The sequence below is a fragment of the Gymnogyps californianus genome, chromosome 8 (genome assembly GCF_018139145.2).
Source record: "Gymnogyps californianus isolate 813 chromosome 8, ASM1813914v2, whole genome shotgun sequence".
Classification (NCBI taxonomy): domain Eukaryota; kingdom Metazoa; phylum Chordata; class Aves; order Accipitriformes; family Cathartidae; genus Gymnogyps; species Gymnogyps californianus.
In genome coordinates, this window is record NC_059478.1 from 28,116,070 (window position 1) to 28,130,013 (window position 13,944).

Here is a 13,944-nt window from a genome sequence, read left to right on the forward strand (position 1 = left end):
AAGGGGACTAATTTTAGTGGGTCAGCTTAGACCTGCAAAGTAAGTGTTCTGACATTTATAGCAGAATTAATTACAAGTTACATGGCTCACAGTAACTCTTTTGGATGGGATCCACATATACTTTATGAGGAAGAAAAAAACCCCTTGCTCAGTCCTTTTAATGTGTTTTTATTTGCACTTATAAAGTGTTACTATTTCTTTTTTGGAACATATAGTTGAAATGGATAGCTAGAAGCACAGATGGACCGATATATTTATAAAAGTGATTTCTGATTCCACAGGGAAGAAGACAAGGAACCAAGACAAGAAACTCTAAGTTCTTTATTCATATCAATCACTGACTCATAGCCTGTATGTGATCAAACACAATTATATTGCCTTGGGGTGAACCTTTCAAAGACATGTAAGAGAATCTAGACAAACTCAAGACTGATAAAAGGAAAGCTTCTTTTCATGCTGAGCGCAGTCAGCCCATGGATCTCATTGTCACCAGATATCCCTCACCCCAAAAGCTTGCCAGACTTGATCATCGCTGGATATTTGTACAGATAGCAGAATACAGGGAGTTATTATGGCAAATAATCAAGTTTAAACAGAGGAGTGGTTTCTGGAAGGGCTGCAAACCTTCACAGGGCAAACCAACTTGTACTACGAGAAGGTTAGGAAAATTTTTTGCCTGGAACAAGCTATCCCACCAATGCCTTGGTGACGGTGGGGTGTGTCTGAGGTTCCCTTTCCCCTGTAACACGTAGCCAAGGCTGTTGCCTACTTCATGTTCCCAGTCTTGGGTGATGTCCCCAGCATTGCCTCTCTGTAGCCTGCCACTGAAATCCATGTGCTCTTGGACCATTATCATCCTTTTCCACCTTTCTGTGGGCTGAGAGCTTTCCATCACCAGCAGGGCCTTCCCCATCTCACAGACAGACTGTTACTGCCTCTTCTTCATAGCACTTTCTAACTTACTGTCTTCTCCCTAACTTTGCCCAACATTAGTGTGTCTAGCTGGCATTGAAGATTATACTGTCCAGTTTAATTTCTCTCTCCTAATTTGCTCAATAATGTCTGTGTTACTTTCATTTATTGTCAGCCCTATTGATCTTTTTCTAATCTAATTCTCATCACTGCATTCACTGTATTCCCTGGGTGACAGCTGAAAGTCCTTGAGGAGGAAACATTGACTTGGTATTCCCTACCGTGAACACTCCTCCTTGGAAATTATGACTGATGAAACTCCTTTCCAAACCCATCATTTCTCTGTACATAAAGCTTCACTGGCTAAAGTGTATGGACGCAGTTGATCATCCACTGAATATACTTGAGCTATATGCCCGACAGTGAATGCGGCCTGCTGGGAAGCTGAGTGGGGTGTCAGGCTGAAAAAAGACATTTTCTGAAACCTTCCTGGCCTTCAGTACCTTAACTCTTGTACAACACAAATCATATTTGTGAGAAAATTCATTCCTGTCTGTTTTCATAGGTACTCCTTGTTCTCTTAACTCTGATAAGTCATTTGAGTATGACCTTAGCAGTGTGTTTGATCACATTTACTTTATTATAAAATACTAAGGTCAGACTATGCCAAGCCTTTTTCCAGGTGTGCCAGGGTAACGGTAAAAGGGAGCAGAAGACCCTGCTGCTGCCTTGTGTCACCTCCACAAGAACCATTCAGAAATGCTGTCCCTACTCTGCCGGGGGCTGCTCACCCCACCCTCCTTTCCCAGGGAGCAATAAAGCAGAGTAAGCAATAGTGTAAGCAAAGGACCCGCCTCCCCAGTGGGAGCCGTAAGATGAAACATCTCCTAATGAGCTAAATTTTATATAGATCCTGTGCCTTAATCCTGATTCATATGTACAAAGCTATGAAATGCCAGGGCTTAGCACCCACTGGGCCAAAAGCTTTGCTTACATTTCTCAGCACAACTGGAATTCCAAATACTGTATATCTAATGAACAGCTAGAGCAGAAAATATATATCCGAAGCCTATACTCTGTGAAAGCTTCTCTACTGGGAAAAAAGGTGGAATATAAATATCCTGCATCAAAGAAGGTTGTGAAATGTAGAGATTTGGAATAGAGAGCAAGGCACGTAGCCCAGCTGGCCCCCGGTCCTGACTTGAGTCTATTAACTAGGGTAAAAATAAACATTAAATAAAAACCTGAATAGCTTAACTTGATACTGTAGGAAAACAAAACATATAGAATAGGCTAAACAAAATGGGAAATAAAATGAAATCATTACAAGTCAAATGTTCTGTTTGTAACTTTTTTCCTGTTTGGACACTGCCTTCAAGCTGGCCTTGGAAAAAACAAATTAACTCCAGATCCAGGAGATCTTTGTGTATGTGTTGAACTTTAAGCTCAAGTTATTTCTCTGACTTCAAGTGGAGCAGCACTGATCTTTTGCATCTAACACCTAACTGCTGCAAGGGATTTAAAATGCCACCAGGTTCTTGGCACTGGCTCCACCCAAACGCTCTGGGCTGGAGCACGGTGGTTACTGCCTGCCCAGTGCACTCAGAGAGAAAAAATTTCTCTGCTCTGACCTTCAGTGGACCTTGAAGAGGTTTCTCTAATTTAGCTCGGCAAGGGAAGTTTGTGCACACTCACCCAAGCCCTGGAGAGGCGGAAACAGCACAGTGCATTCCAGAATCATGCATTTAAACATGCAAAAATGCACTAATTATGGATCCAATCACTTTCTGGAAATTCAAGCCTGCTCTCAGATCTCGGGGGCTAGCTCTCTGCCGTTTCCTGGGCTCAGCTGGATGCAAGCAGTCTAGTAACTAGATGGATTTTTTTAAAAAACATACAGACACACTTATAAGTAGCTATAAAAGCAGCAGAATTTGAATTTAAAGAGAGAGACATTACAAGTGTCACAAAGATTAATAAAATAATTGCGTCAGAAGTATCATGGCTGTGGGGCTTTATATATTCGCTTCTCCCTTCAGTGTTGAAAGATGCAAATTGCAGCTGTTGCCCCCCTCCAGCATGATCACCCTCTCCCTGTTTTGACAGATTTCTTGAAAGACTCATCTCACAAGATGTCTGGCTTTTTTTGTTCTGCCTTTAGTAATTTTCCACTTCTTAAACACCTGCCCCTGCAGAGATGCTTGGGACTACCCCAGTCTTCAGACAACCTACTGTCCCAAGAATTACTTACAACCTGAGCACTGAAACGTAATGACTATCATCCCTGGTCGGGCGAGAGGTGACACTAAGGCTGGATTTCACCTACATTGACAAAAAGGCATTCCATGAGAAACACTAAAATAATTTCCGCAGCATCAGCCATAATTTATGAGAGGCAAGCGGCAAGATTCCCTGTATCCCCACAGTGTCTCTATTGCTATAATCCTGTCCTACCCTTAAGGGGCAGCATCCTCATTTTCACTTGCTGGCTATTTGAAAGCCCAAAGGCAGGAAGAGGCCATTGGTGATTCATACCGGCTTCCCACCTCGTGCAGTTTTCTATCGTTGGTACTACCCAGAGGCACAGTCCCTACAGTGCATTAGGGCTCTGCAGCAAACCTGCAGCAGATCATGTTCACTTCCACAAAATTAACACAATCTTTAATTAATGCAATAAGCACTGATGAGTAATAAATCATATTAAAATACAAGGAAGGCAAATTTTTAATAAATTAAGCATTGATTCACTCAATAAATATTAATCTACTAAGCATCAAGAATTCATTACATCTTAGAAAACCAGTTGAAAAACCTCGCTGGTGAGCTGGTCTGAAGTGTGCAGAATGGTCCCTGTTCACCCATAATATACACTTATTTTTAACTAATTCCTTAATTTATCAAGTTAAACAACTTGCCTGAAAGTGAGTCTGGATTATTATTCCATTGCAATACGCAATTTTCTCGACACAGATTCTAACTCACCCCTCGGATCGTTTCCTAAATTTTTCTTAATAACTCCCTTTCTGAGTACCTCCTTTCTCTTCCTTGATGTTGGTGGTCTTTAAAATATTTGCTGACTGGTGTCAATTAATTTTCACCTCAATTAACTCAGTGAGAGTTGCAAAACTAGAAAAAAAATTGTAGGGGGGTGTAAATTAACTCATTCATTTAAGTTTAGCTTATCTACGAGATGTTCTTTCACACTTTGCTCTCTGCAGAGTTCCTCCAACCTTTTATATAGATGTGGGATGTGCTGCACTTGCTTTGACTCTTATCTCCAGATTAGCAAAAGAGAAGGAAAAAAAGCCAGATGCAAAGATGCCCCACGAGACTGATATGGAGCTGTTTCTGTAGCAACCGATGATTTTCTTCTCATGTAAGAATGAGCCTAGTCATATCTAATTCTGAATGTATCTGGGCCTCACTTGCCAGCCAAAGCTGTGTCAAGTATAAAGTCAATATAGTCAGAAAGAGTGATAAAAAAAAGCAATTATAAAGTCATCTTCCTACTCCTACACTCCTTCTCCAGCCAGGATCCAAAAGATATCCTTACCCCTGCCTTCTGTCCCAGCACACCATCTCCAAGCCCCCAAGATCCAGCAGAGCTGGCAAGCACAGACGGAGGTAGCAGCCAGCCACCCAGGTATCGCACACATGAGGCTGCTGTGCTGGAAGCTCCTTCAGCAGTCCTGTGCACCCACGTCCCAGGAGACGGCGTGCTCTGGCAGGGGTTTCTTTAGACCGTGAGGGCATCTATACCTGCCTTGCTCTGAGTCTCCATATGAAACTCCCAAGCCCAGAGCTGAGATCAACTTCAGCTTTAGAAAGCTCTTGTTGGGTTTGTGCCATTTCGCTGCCTTCACTCTGCAGGCAGTATTTTCTGCAGCTATGAACTCAAAGGCAGGCTGCCCATCTCACTAACATCTCCTGCCATAGTCCACCCACACGAAGCTGGAATTGACTCTCTGGGACCACAGGAGGACTTTGTCTTCCTAAATGTATTTTACCCAGCCTGGTCTGTGCAATTGATCTCTTCCATCTAATTTTAATGTGGTTTGAACAGGTGTCTGTCCCTACCACCTTCAATCTACTATGCAATTCAGAGGGTTTAAAATGGAAATCAAGTGCATGATTTTATTTTTGTCCTGGAAGCTTTGCCACAAATTGTAACTAATTGTGCCTTTTCCTTTTAACTTCTAAATTAGCGCTTCTCTTCTATAAACTGACTGTATTGACATAAAAGTACTTGAAACCAGTGCATCTTCTCACAAAATAAAGCTGAGTATGTATTGAAGGGTGAATTTCACATTTCTATGTCCTTTATTATTGCCACACTCCATAATGTCAATGCTTTTGAAAACTATCCTCTAACATTATGTCATGAAAGAACCCAGAAGTTCAGAAAAAGATCAACAAGATCCCAAGTGTGCAACTTGGCACGGTGTGGATGGCACAACACGGCTGCCCGCAAGCACCACCATAAGCCTCCTTGGCTTTGCACTGGAGGGATTTACAGTAGAGGGGAGGGAGGAGGGAGAAGGTGCAGAGAGGGAGAGGTTAAAGGCTGTGTCCCATCCTTTCGCATTGCTACCTGACAGGTGACAAGCTGTGCACCTCGGTGTGTTCTGCTCCTATGCAACAGACGCGTCTGTGATAAAGGAGTGTAAACCTTCTTCTAGTTGTTCGTTGTTGGACAGTTTAAGAAATATTCAGGGCTAATCAACATCTGGAAAAACTTTCTAATGAAGGCTTAAAGGAAGGTGATAGAAAAAAGTAAATATTACTCAGTAAGCATTTCACATCTGTCTGCTTTCTGAAATGCAAGTTTCGCTACTTGTACCCTCCTTCCCTTCAGAGTGCAAGACTTATCTCCAAAGAGAAACTCTCAATTTAAGTAATGACCCCAATAAGCTACTAATTCAAATCTTGTTAAAATGGATAATTTGATGATTTAAAGCTTCTTTTTTTTTAAATCACGTTATGCCAAGCAATAATTTTGTCTTTCCATCCTGAAATCACAAGCTTTTGTTCATATAATGAAGCAAGACCTCACATTTTGTACTTCCTTTATGATTAGCTACTAAAGTTTCCTGGTATAATGATAAAATGAACCAGTCAGCTTGTTGACACTTGATTGGGATTTTAGTAAATTGCATCTGCTGTAGCCTACTCCGTGGAATCAATTATTGATAATATAGGTGTGGGAGAACATTTATAAAGTGGTTTGGGATATGTTAGCACTCACGCTAAGAGCTATAATGAGCTTTTTAAACCATTTTAACAGTGATGTCTACAGACATTTGATCGTTGCAGTATTTGGTAACTTGATTCTGGTTTAGAATCAAAACCAAGTCCAAATGATGAAAGGCAATGCCAAACCGTTAAGCTACTTTAGTCATCCTTCCAGTTCACATATTCTTCTACTTAATATCTGACACCTGCGTATTTCTTTCCCAAAACCCAAGTGCCAAGGATACATGGTACTTTCTTATTTTTCAGAAACACTGCCAAACAAGTAGCTAAGACCTCTCCTTCTCCCCCCTTCAACTATTTATCCCAAGAACACGACACTCATGCATGATGTTCTTACAGTCCTGTTGTGCTCAAAAGCTATTTAGAGAGAACATTAATACAATAAAAGTTAAGGAAAGATTGAAAAGCCATGCGAGGTATCTTTGGTCACACATACAAACACTCTGTAGTACCTATGGCAGTTGTAGTAGGTCACAGCCCCAAAGCCTTGGTGAGCAGATTACTACCAAAAGCAGTAGATCACTGCCCAAAGCAACAGCCGTGGGAGGCTGAGCAACCTGAGTGGCTGTGCAGCGGAGGCCATTTGCAATGTGCACGCTCAGTTTTATTGGCCACACATATTCACAGTCTGTTCCACATATTCTTGAGTAACATCTACTGGTGCTTTATCTATAGGTTGCCTTATTTACATATAGAGCACTCATAAAGATAGTATCCAGATTCTAAACCACTAGGAACCAAAAAAAAAGCCCATCAGTTCACTATAAATATTTACAACCACAACATGAAGTCGTTAAGACTATCTTATCTCTGGAAGGAGAGAAGAGGAATGAACTGCTTTGGAATGAACTGATCCTTAACTTTGCCAATGAGAGTTATGACGACAGAAAGCCTCTTAAGTTTTCTGTCCTTCTGCATCTGAAAAATAACAAGCATCCTTATGCACTTCAGTGAGGCAACACAAAGGTAGATTGGTAGCAACTTTATGGTTTGATGATGTATGCTATGCATATGCAGTGCACCTTCTCAGATGTGCATGTAAAAGGACATCCTTGATTAGTTAATAACAGTCTCTTTTTAACCCAAGTCAAAATATGGCAAGCAAATCCAATCACTTTATTGAACCCAACTGGCAAACTTGACTCGGAGCTCCCAATTTCATAGGCTTCTATCCTCCTTGTTAATTCAAGCCTGAAATGCTGAGACAAATTAATTCACAGATAGCCAGTGCTCTAGTCGCTCTGCAGCCTGTGTAGAGTATGTGAGTATATGGAGTACATACACAAACACCGGTATTTCTGCCCCAGTAAAGACTGGGGAAAAAGAATGGATGATAGAGCCAATACCTTGTCTGTGCTTTGTTCTGCTCTTCCCCAAGAGCTTTGGGCCTGCAAGAAATGAGGGAAGAGAACAAGGCCCATTTCTCCACAGCCTGACCCCACATCCAGGTTGGAATCAAGCCTCTTTGTAGTTCCCCTAACAAAAAAGTGGCTGTGGCTATGTGCACGCTTTAAATGAAGCATATGTACTTACACAGCAAGGGTCTGGGATCTACTAATTCTACAATTTAACTCAGCATTTTAAAGGGTTTGTTTTGGTAACAAACCGCCATGCAGATTTTTCATGGTTTGGTGTATTATTATGTAAATTGCAGAGCCGTGGTTATAATCCTGTGCTTGTGACATCAATTACTTAATGCCTATAGAGATTACTGTAATGCCACAAACAGCGGATTATGTCTTAAAGTACATAGTAAGCAGCAGGAGCTAATAAACTCTTCTCTTTAAGTTTTATTTATTTTGAAAAAAAGAGTAAACAAGGGCAGGAAAAACTATACAGACCACACACAGTGCCATTAACAACCAAAATCTATACATGATGCAGATCGCTTTAGGCATTGCACAGGCACTCTTTAGTTGTGAATTCCTGTCTTATGTTAAGTCTTACAAAGGAAAGGAGCAGCATTAGTGAAAGCAATTATGAACTTTGAAAGTCCACCATTTGTTGGGGGGTAAGCAACAGTGTTCAATGAATGTTTAATTAGAAACAAAGCATATCTGCCTATACCAGTAATGGGATATTGACTTACTAGCCATTGTTTATGGGCTGTTTTAGATAACAGACAAGACAGATTAACCCCCAACATATGCAATTTTAAAACTAAACATGCAGTTGTAGGAGCCTGTGGTCACACAATAAGGGAGGCACAAATCCAGAGGTTTACTCCCCTGCTCTGCCCCATCTGGACCTTGAGATTGAACTTCAGCTGCTTATATCCAGCTATGAGTGCTCTGACCAGCAGATCATTTCTCCCAAATCTTCTTTTGCTGTGTATAACTAACTAAATATTTATTGAAACTGGGACTTAAGTTCCAACATCCACATCTGACCTGAGTAGTTTAGCTACCAGCTAGTAGCAGTTGTCCTACTCTCTCCATGTCAACTAATGCTAAATTTAACAAACTGTCATCATGCCAGAATAGCCAGCACACTGGTGGTGAGAAGGCTGACTTGGGTTCAAAGAAAATACTGTTTTGAAAAAAATGTAATTCTGTGAAAAGAGAAGAAAAACCACCTAGAACTCTGAGGGAGTTACTAGGAAGTTTTCTGAAACACGACAAATTTTCACTGGAAGAGTCCTTCTTTGTAAGAAGTTAAATACCTTCTTGTTTGGGGAGCAACATGTGTTTGCACTCGGTTTGGCTTCTGCTCTGTATTAGAATTCTGCTCAGGGCAGCACTTAACTGGAAAACAAAGCTCTGAATTACAGCACTGACACGATCCACTTCCTAATACACCTGAGTCCAGTCAAAAGAAACACTTCTTTGATAAACTTTTAAGAAACAGGACTCCTGTGGTTTCACACCATAAGGATAGCAATACAAATGGAAGGAAGAAAAAGACATATAAAAAATGCAACACAAGAGTAAATTCCTTCTGAATATAAAATTTCCAAAAAATGATTGCATTTTCATGCATAAAACTTATGAATTATGTGTTAAAAAGTCCCTGTGATTCAGCAACAGAGTGAAAATAAATACAAGACCACAACCTCCCTAGTTGCCATTTTCTCTGACTCCCTAGAGCCTAAATCCCTCCCCCTCCAAGAGCTGCCTGCCTTTGCTTCTGATTTTGTGGGAATTACCAGGTTGTGTTTATCTCAGGTGTTATTTTCTCTTAAGGTGTTGGAGTTTGCCTGAGATGCAGGCGAGCTGTGTGAGAACACAGCACAGCAATTTCCAGATCACGGTTCCAGTGGTTGAACATATTCTGCAAACACTCAAAATATAATCCCTTTCCACTCAGAGATGGCACTATTTAAAGGCAACTGAGTGACTCGTATACAATGGTAATGCATGCCATTTTATTTAGAAGAAAGCCTCAATAATAGGTTGTATTTCTGGTATCTCACATTCGAACATCTCAGAAACTTAAACATTCAAGAGAGCATATTTCAGCTCTACAAGCAAACCAAAGTTTTTGCCTGTAAGCCCAAGTAGCTAGGCTTTCTGTATAACACAAAGCACAGTAAATGTTGGGAGAACTTTATGACTGCAAAATGGTGTGCAGGAGATCTACAGGCTATATCATCTCCAAAATCCTTCTGTAGTGATTTCCATTTGCGCCATCACCAATCAATTTCAAAGCTACCAGTCTCACACCTACAGCTCCATGTATCCAAGCATTCAAAAGGAAAAGACAGAGCTTATTCTGTTTTGAAAGTTAGTTTTGCACTTACCATTACTATAATTGTATATATGTACACACATAAATATATTGCATACATGGATATACAATCAATCACAGACACATATAAATGTTCACGTATGTATACACAGGTGTGTATATATCGAGGTGTGTCTGTTGACTTCTGCATTGTACAGAGAGGAGTAAATGTTTATAAAACTGTATACACATGCCACACTTACAGACAAGGAATCGATAGAGGCTATGTATTGTAGATACAGAAGAAAAACCTAGGAAATACTTGAAATTATCACACCTATCCGAGACCAAGATAGCATTTTGTCACCACTAGAAACATGGCAACACATACATTTCCTAGTTAAAGCAGCATCTCTTCAAGGAGCCAAAGGAAACCAGTGTGAGGAGAGTCAATGAAACTGATTTCCAATGCACCAGACTGGACAATTTCATTTTTTAATCTTCAGCTCTAAATTCACTGGCCCTCCACTCCTGTCACATTCACTTTTCCTCTCTCTTTCCCTATTTCCTCGTTTCCTCCATCCAGCGGAAGTGCTATAGCCCAGTTTCATCTGCATTTTCAAACTGCTAATATTATGGGAACGTAAACCAATAAGATAGGAAACATCCGATTCCAAAGACTTGCACAACAGCTGGACAAAATCAGTATTTTTTTCTTTTGCAGCAAGGGGGCAACTAACTCCACCCCTCCAAGTTCTGCTCTGGCTGTCAAGGCACCATTACAGCCAAAGACTTTTCTGCAATAGGGACAGGCAGGAGGGAAGGGGGAAGCAACTGTGTGTTTTCACATTGAATTCAGGAGGATTACTTTATCTGAAAATCTTTCCGCCCCATACTGTGCAAAGTTCCTTGTTTACTATATATAAGTCAAGACAACGTGATCAAAATAATAGTGAAAAGTTAGACTAGAATCTAGTATGTATGGACAAATATATAAATTTATATGTCCGACTATTGTAGTCTCATCTAATTTCAAGCTTTTCATCTAATTTCAGTTTGAGTCTGTTTTCTTTCACAATCCATGGCAGTGAGTTAGTTTTCCTATTGCTCAAAAAAATCATTTTTTTTTTCCAAACCAGACCACTGCTTGTCATATTCACTTAACAAATGATTCAGAGCATCCCAATCTTCATTATTCTAAAAACTGCATATTTAATTACAGCCTGTGAAAGCACTGTCTGGAGAAGTCAAATGGCAGCAATGAGCGTGAGCTATCCCAGAGGTAAAAAGAACAATCTTACTTTCCAAACAGATTTAACACTTTCTCATTCGTTTATGAAGCAATTTCATTGTAATTTTCTATGGCACATGCTAAAATCATTACTAAATCCCTATATCTGAACATCTTGAGCCACAGAACTTGGAACAAGGTCCGCGCGGGCTGCAACCCGTATCAAAACTCCCAAAGGCTAACAGGGCAGCGTTGGGACTCCTTACAGCCACTTCCAGGGTCCCTCTACCTTTGTACACTATGTAGTGTAATTCATGTTTAATCTATGGGTGGTGTCTCTGAAATTGTTAATAAAAACAATAAAATGGAGGCACCTTCACCCAGATGCTTTAAACTGTGAAAACCATTCCATAGGCATTTTTATTCACAACAGTTGAAGAGTGCTATATATGTCATATGTAATATGTCATGTCATATTAAAGGAGAAAATAAAAGTTTGGTTCATCAAAATCACCGAGCTGAGTTAGCTTGCCCAAGAGCAGCCTCGAATGGAGATCTGTGTAAGAAAATGAGGCCATCCAGATATTACTATTTTGTTTCTCTCTTCAGTCCATGTCAGGTTATTCTGCCTAATAAAATAGGGAATAACATTTGTCCCGTACACTGAACAGAGATAAGAGGTCTGAAATCCTCTTTTCATTAGCCTTGTTGCTGTTTCAAATTATTGCTCTTTAACAGTTGGTCTATAAGCTGTTCTTTGGGGACCTGCTATCTGATATATATCTAATAGTGGTTAAAAAACACAGAACAAACACTTGTGAAAAATCTGCGTGATGACTGACAAATACAAGACTGTTTTGAGCAGCACCCAAAGCGTGGGGACTTCAGTGGAAGAGAGGAGGGAACCAAATGCCCTATTAAGCAATTTCAATATGAAACTGCTAATTTTGCATCACGAATGTGTAGTTGCTTCCGGGTTCAGTCCAACCAAAGGCTGAGTTTCCCCAGTTCCCCTTGCTGAGACAGTCACTGCAGGCAGATCTTGTCTCTCAGAATCAGATCTCCAGAAGACAAAAGCTGAGATTTACTCATGTACGTGTAACAAACATTTAACCAAGAATGTAGTAACTATGTCATGAAGCTACTGTGAAGCAGTTGTTCTTTGGGTTACACAGAAAATATGTTTATCTGGACAATTTGAAATGTAGATGTTTACCTATGATTTGTGAGTCACTCTGAAACTTCCAGTTTTCAGAAAAATATAGTTCTGTATTTAAACTGCTTCCATTGCCCTTATTTATGTTCTTCATTTATTAGAAGAAATCCAAGAGGTTTCCAAACATCCATTGAATACTAGCCTTAAAAATTAATTATCTAGATGTTAACAACGTTTACACGCTGTGTTTGGAAAAGCATTTTGCTTCCCCAAAGAGTAAATATTTTTTAGTTAGCAAAAGAGCTGTGGTATGTCAAGAGTAACTCATGAGGAAGTATCAGTCCATCATTTCAAACCAATTTTACAGTTGCAGGAAAGGTGAACAAAGCTTCCATAGACGAACACGTGAGGAAAATTTATCCTTGTTCTTACCCTGAACTCTATTGTGTCCGACAGCTATATTTCAGGATTTTTTAAATATTTTTTTTTAAAGACCAACACAAATGTAAATGTTCCAATTTATAGTGGCAAAATTAGGTGTCAGATTCATTCCTGTTCCCAGTGAGCTTAACTTTTTCTTTTGGGCATTGAAGACAGAGAACATTTTTTCTTTTGAAATGGAGCTCCCTCCGCTGCGGTCCTGCGGGTTCAGGTTGCAGAGGAGACGCGGGGCCGGCGCAGGAGCACAGCCTGCCCTTGCCCTCGCCAGTCCCAGCCTCCGCAGAGGCAGACAGGCGTTAGCAGGCAGCTAGTTTACTCCCCACAGACCACTCCAGAAGAGAGTCTCTCTACTGTGTTAGCCATCAGATACGTATCTGTGCTCATTTACAACTGGAAAAAATATGAGAGTTCAAGTCTTTTTATGTCCCCAAATAAATAAACAAAACAGTTCAGACAATACAATAGAATCAGTATTTTCAAATGAGCTTTTTAATGAAGACTGAATAGATTTCCAGCCCACGTGATCAGAAAAGTAGGTAAAATCATTGGGGATTACTGTTAAAAAGCTCCTTGAAAAAAGAAGAAAAAAGAGAAAAAAAGAAAAGATGATCTTAGGGCAGAAAAGGCACTTTGTATACTAGGAGCTGGCAAAGCAAGGGGCAGCAGCGAAGAAAGTGTTAAGAGAACTGAAGAGAAAAAGGTGCCATTAGGAAGCTGGCTTTGGAGGAGATTACATAGAAATAAGATGAAACTTTTCTTAAAAACAAATAAGCAAACAAACCAGCTCACCCGGCACTCTGATCAGCAAAGAAATCAGAACTGTCAGCTTTCATCCGCCTCGTACAATAAACCTAAACTCAAAAAAATAGTTAAGTTTTGATTCAAGCCACACAAAGCTAATTTTTAGTGGCCACAGCTTTTCCTAACGAGCTGTTTTGGACTCTGAGGAACATGAGATTTTCTAGGTTGGGGAGTGTTTTAGTATTGCTACTGTGTCAACTTTGAATTATGCACAGATTTTTAAATATGGAACTGTTCCTCCACTTATGATGACAGGCACATTCACATCATATAAAATGGGGAATGGGGAGGACTAAACAAAGCCAGTGAGTTCTGAATTGATCACCTAAAACATCTGCTGTATTGCTTAGGAATTGCAGCACATATGGTATATAGGAGCATCCAATATTTGGAGGCACACTACCTATGCAGAACATCCATAAAATGTCAGAAACACCCATTTTGGCCATTTCAGTCTTAACTCTGAATGTTCTTCTTTTAAATA

General features: G+C 40.2%; 1 protein-coding gene across 1 annotated transcript in view; it reads right to left on the reverse strand.

Annotated features, from left to right (window-relative positions):
- The window catches only part of AGBL4 (AGBL carboxypeptidase 4), a 946,609-nt gene that overhangs the window by 448,495 nt on the left and 484,170 nt on the right, over positions 1-13,944 (reverse strand). The gene's annotated exons all lie outside the window — the stretch shown is intronic.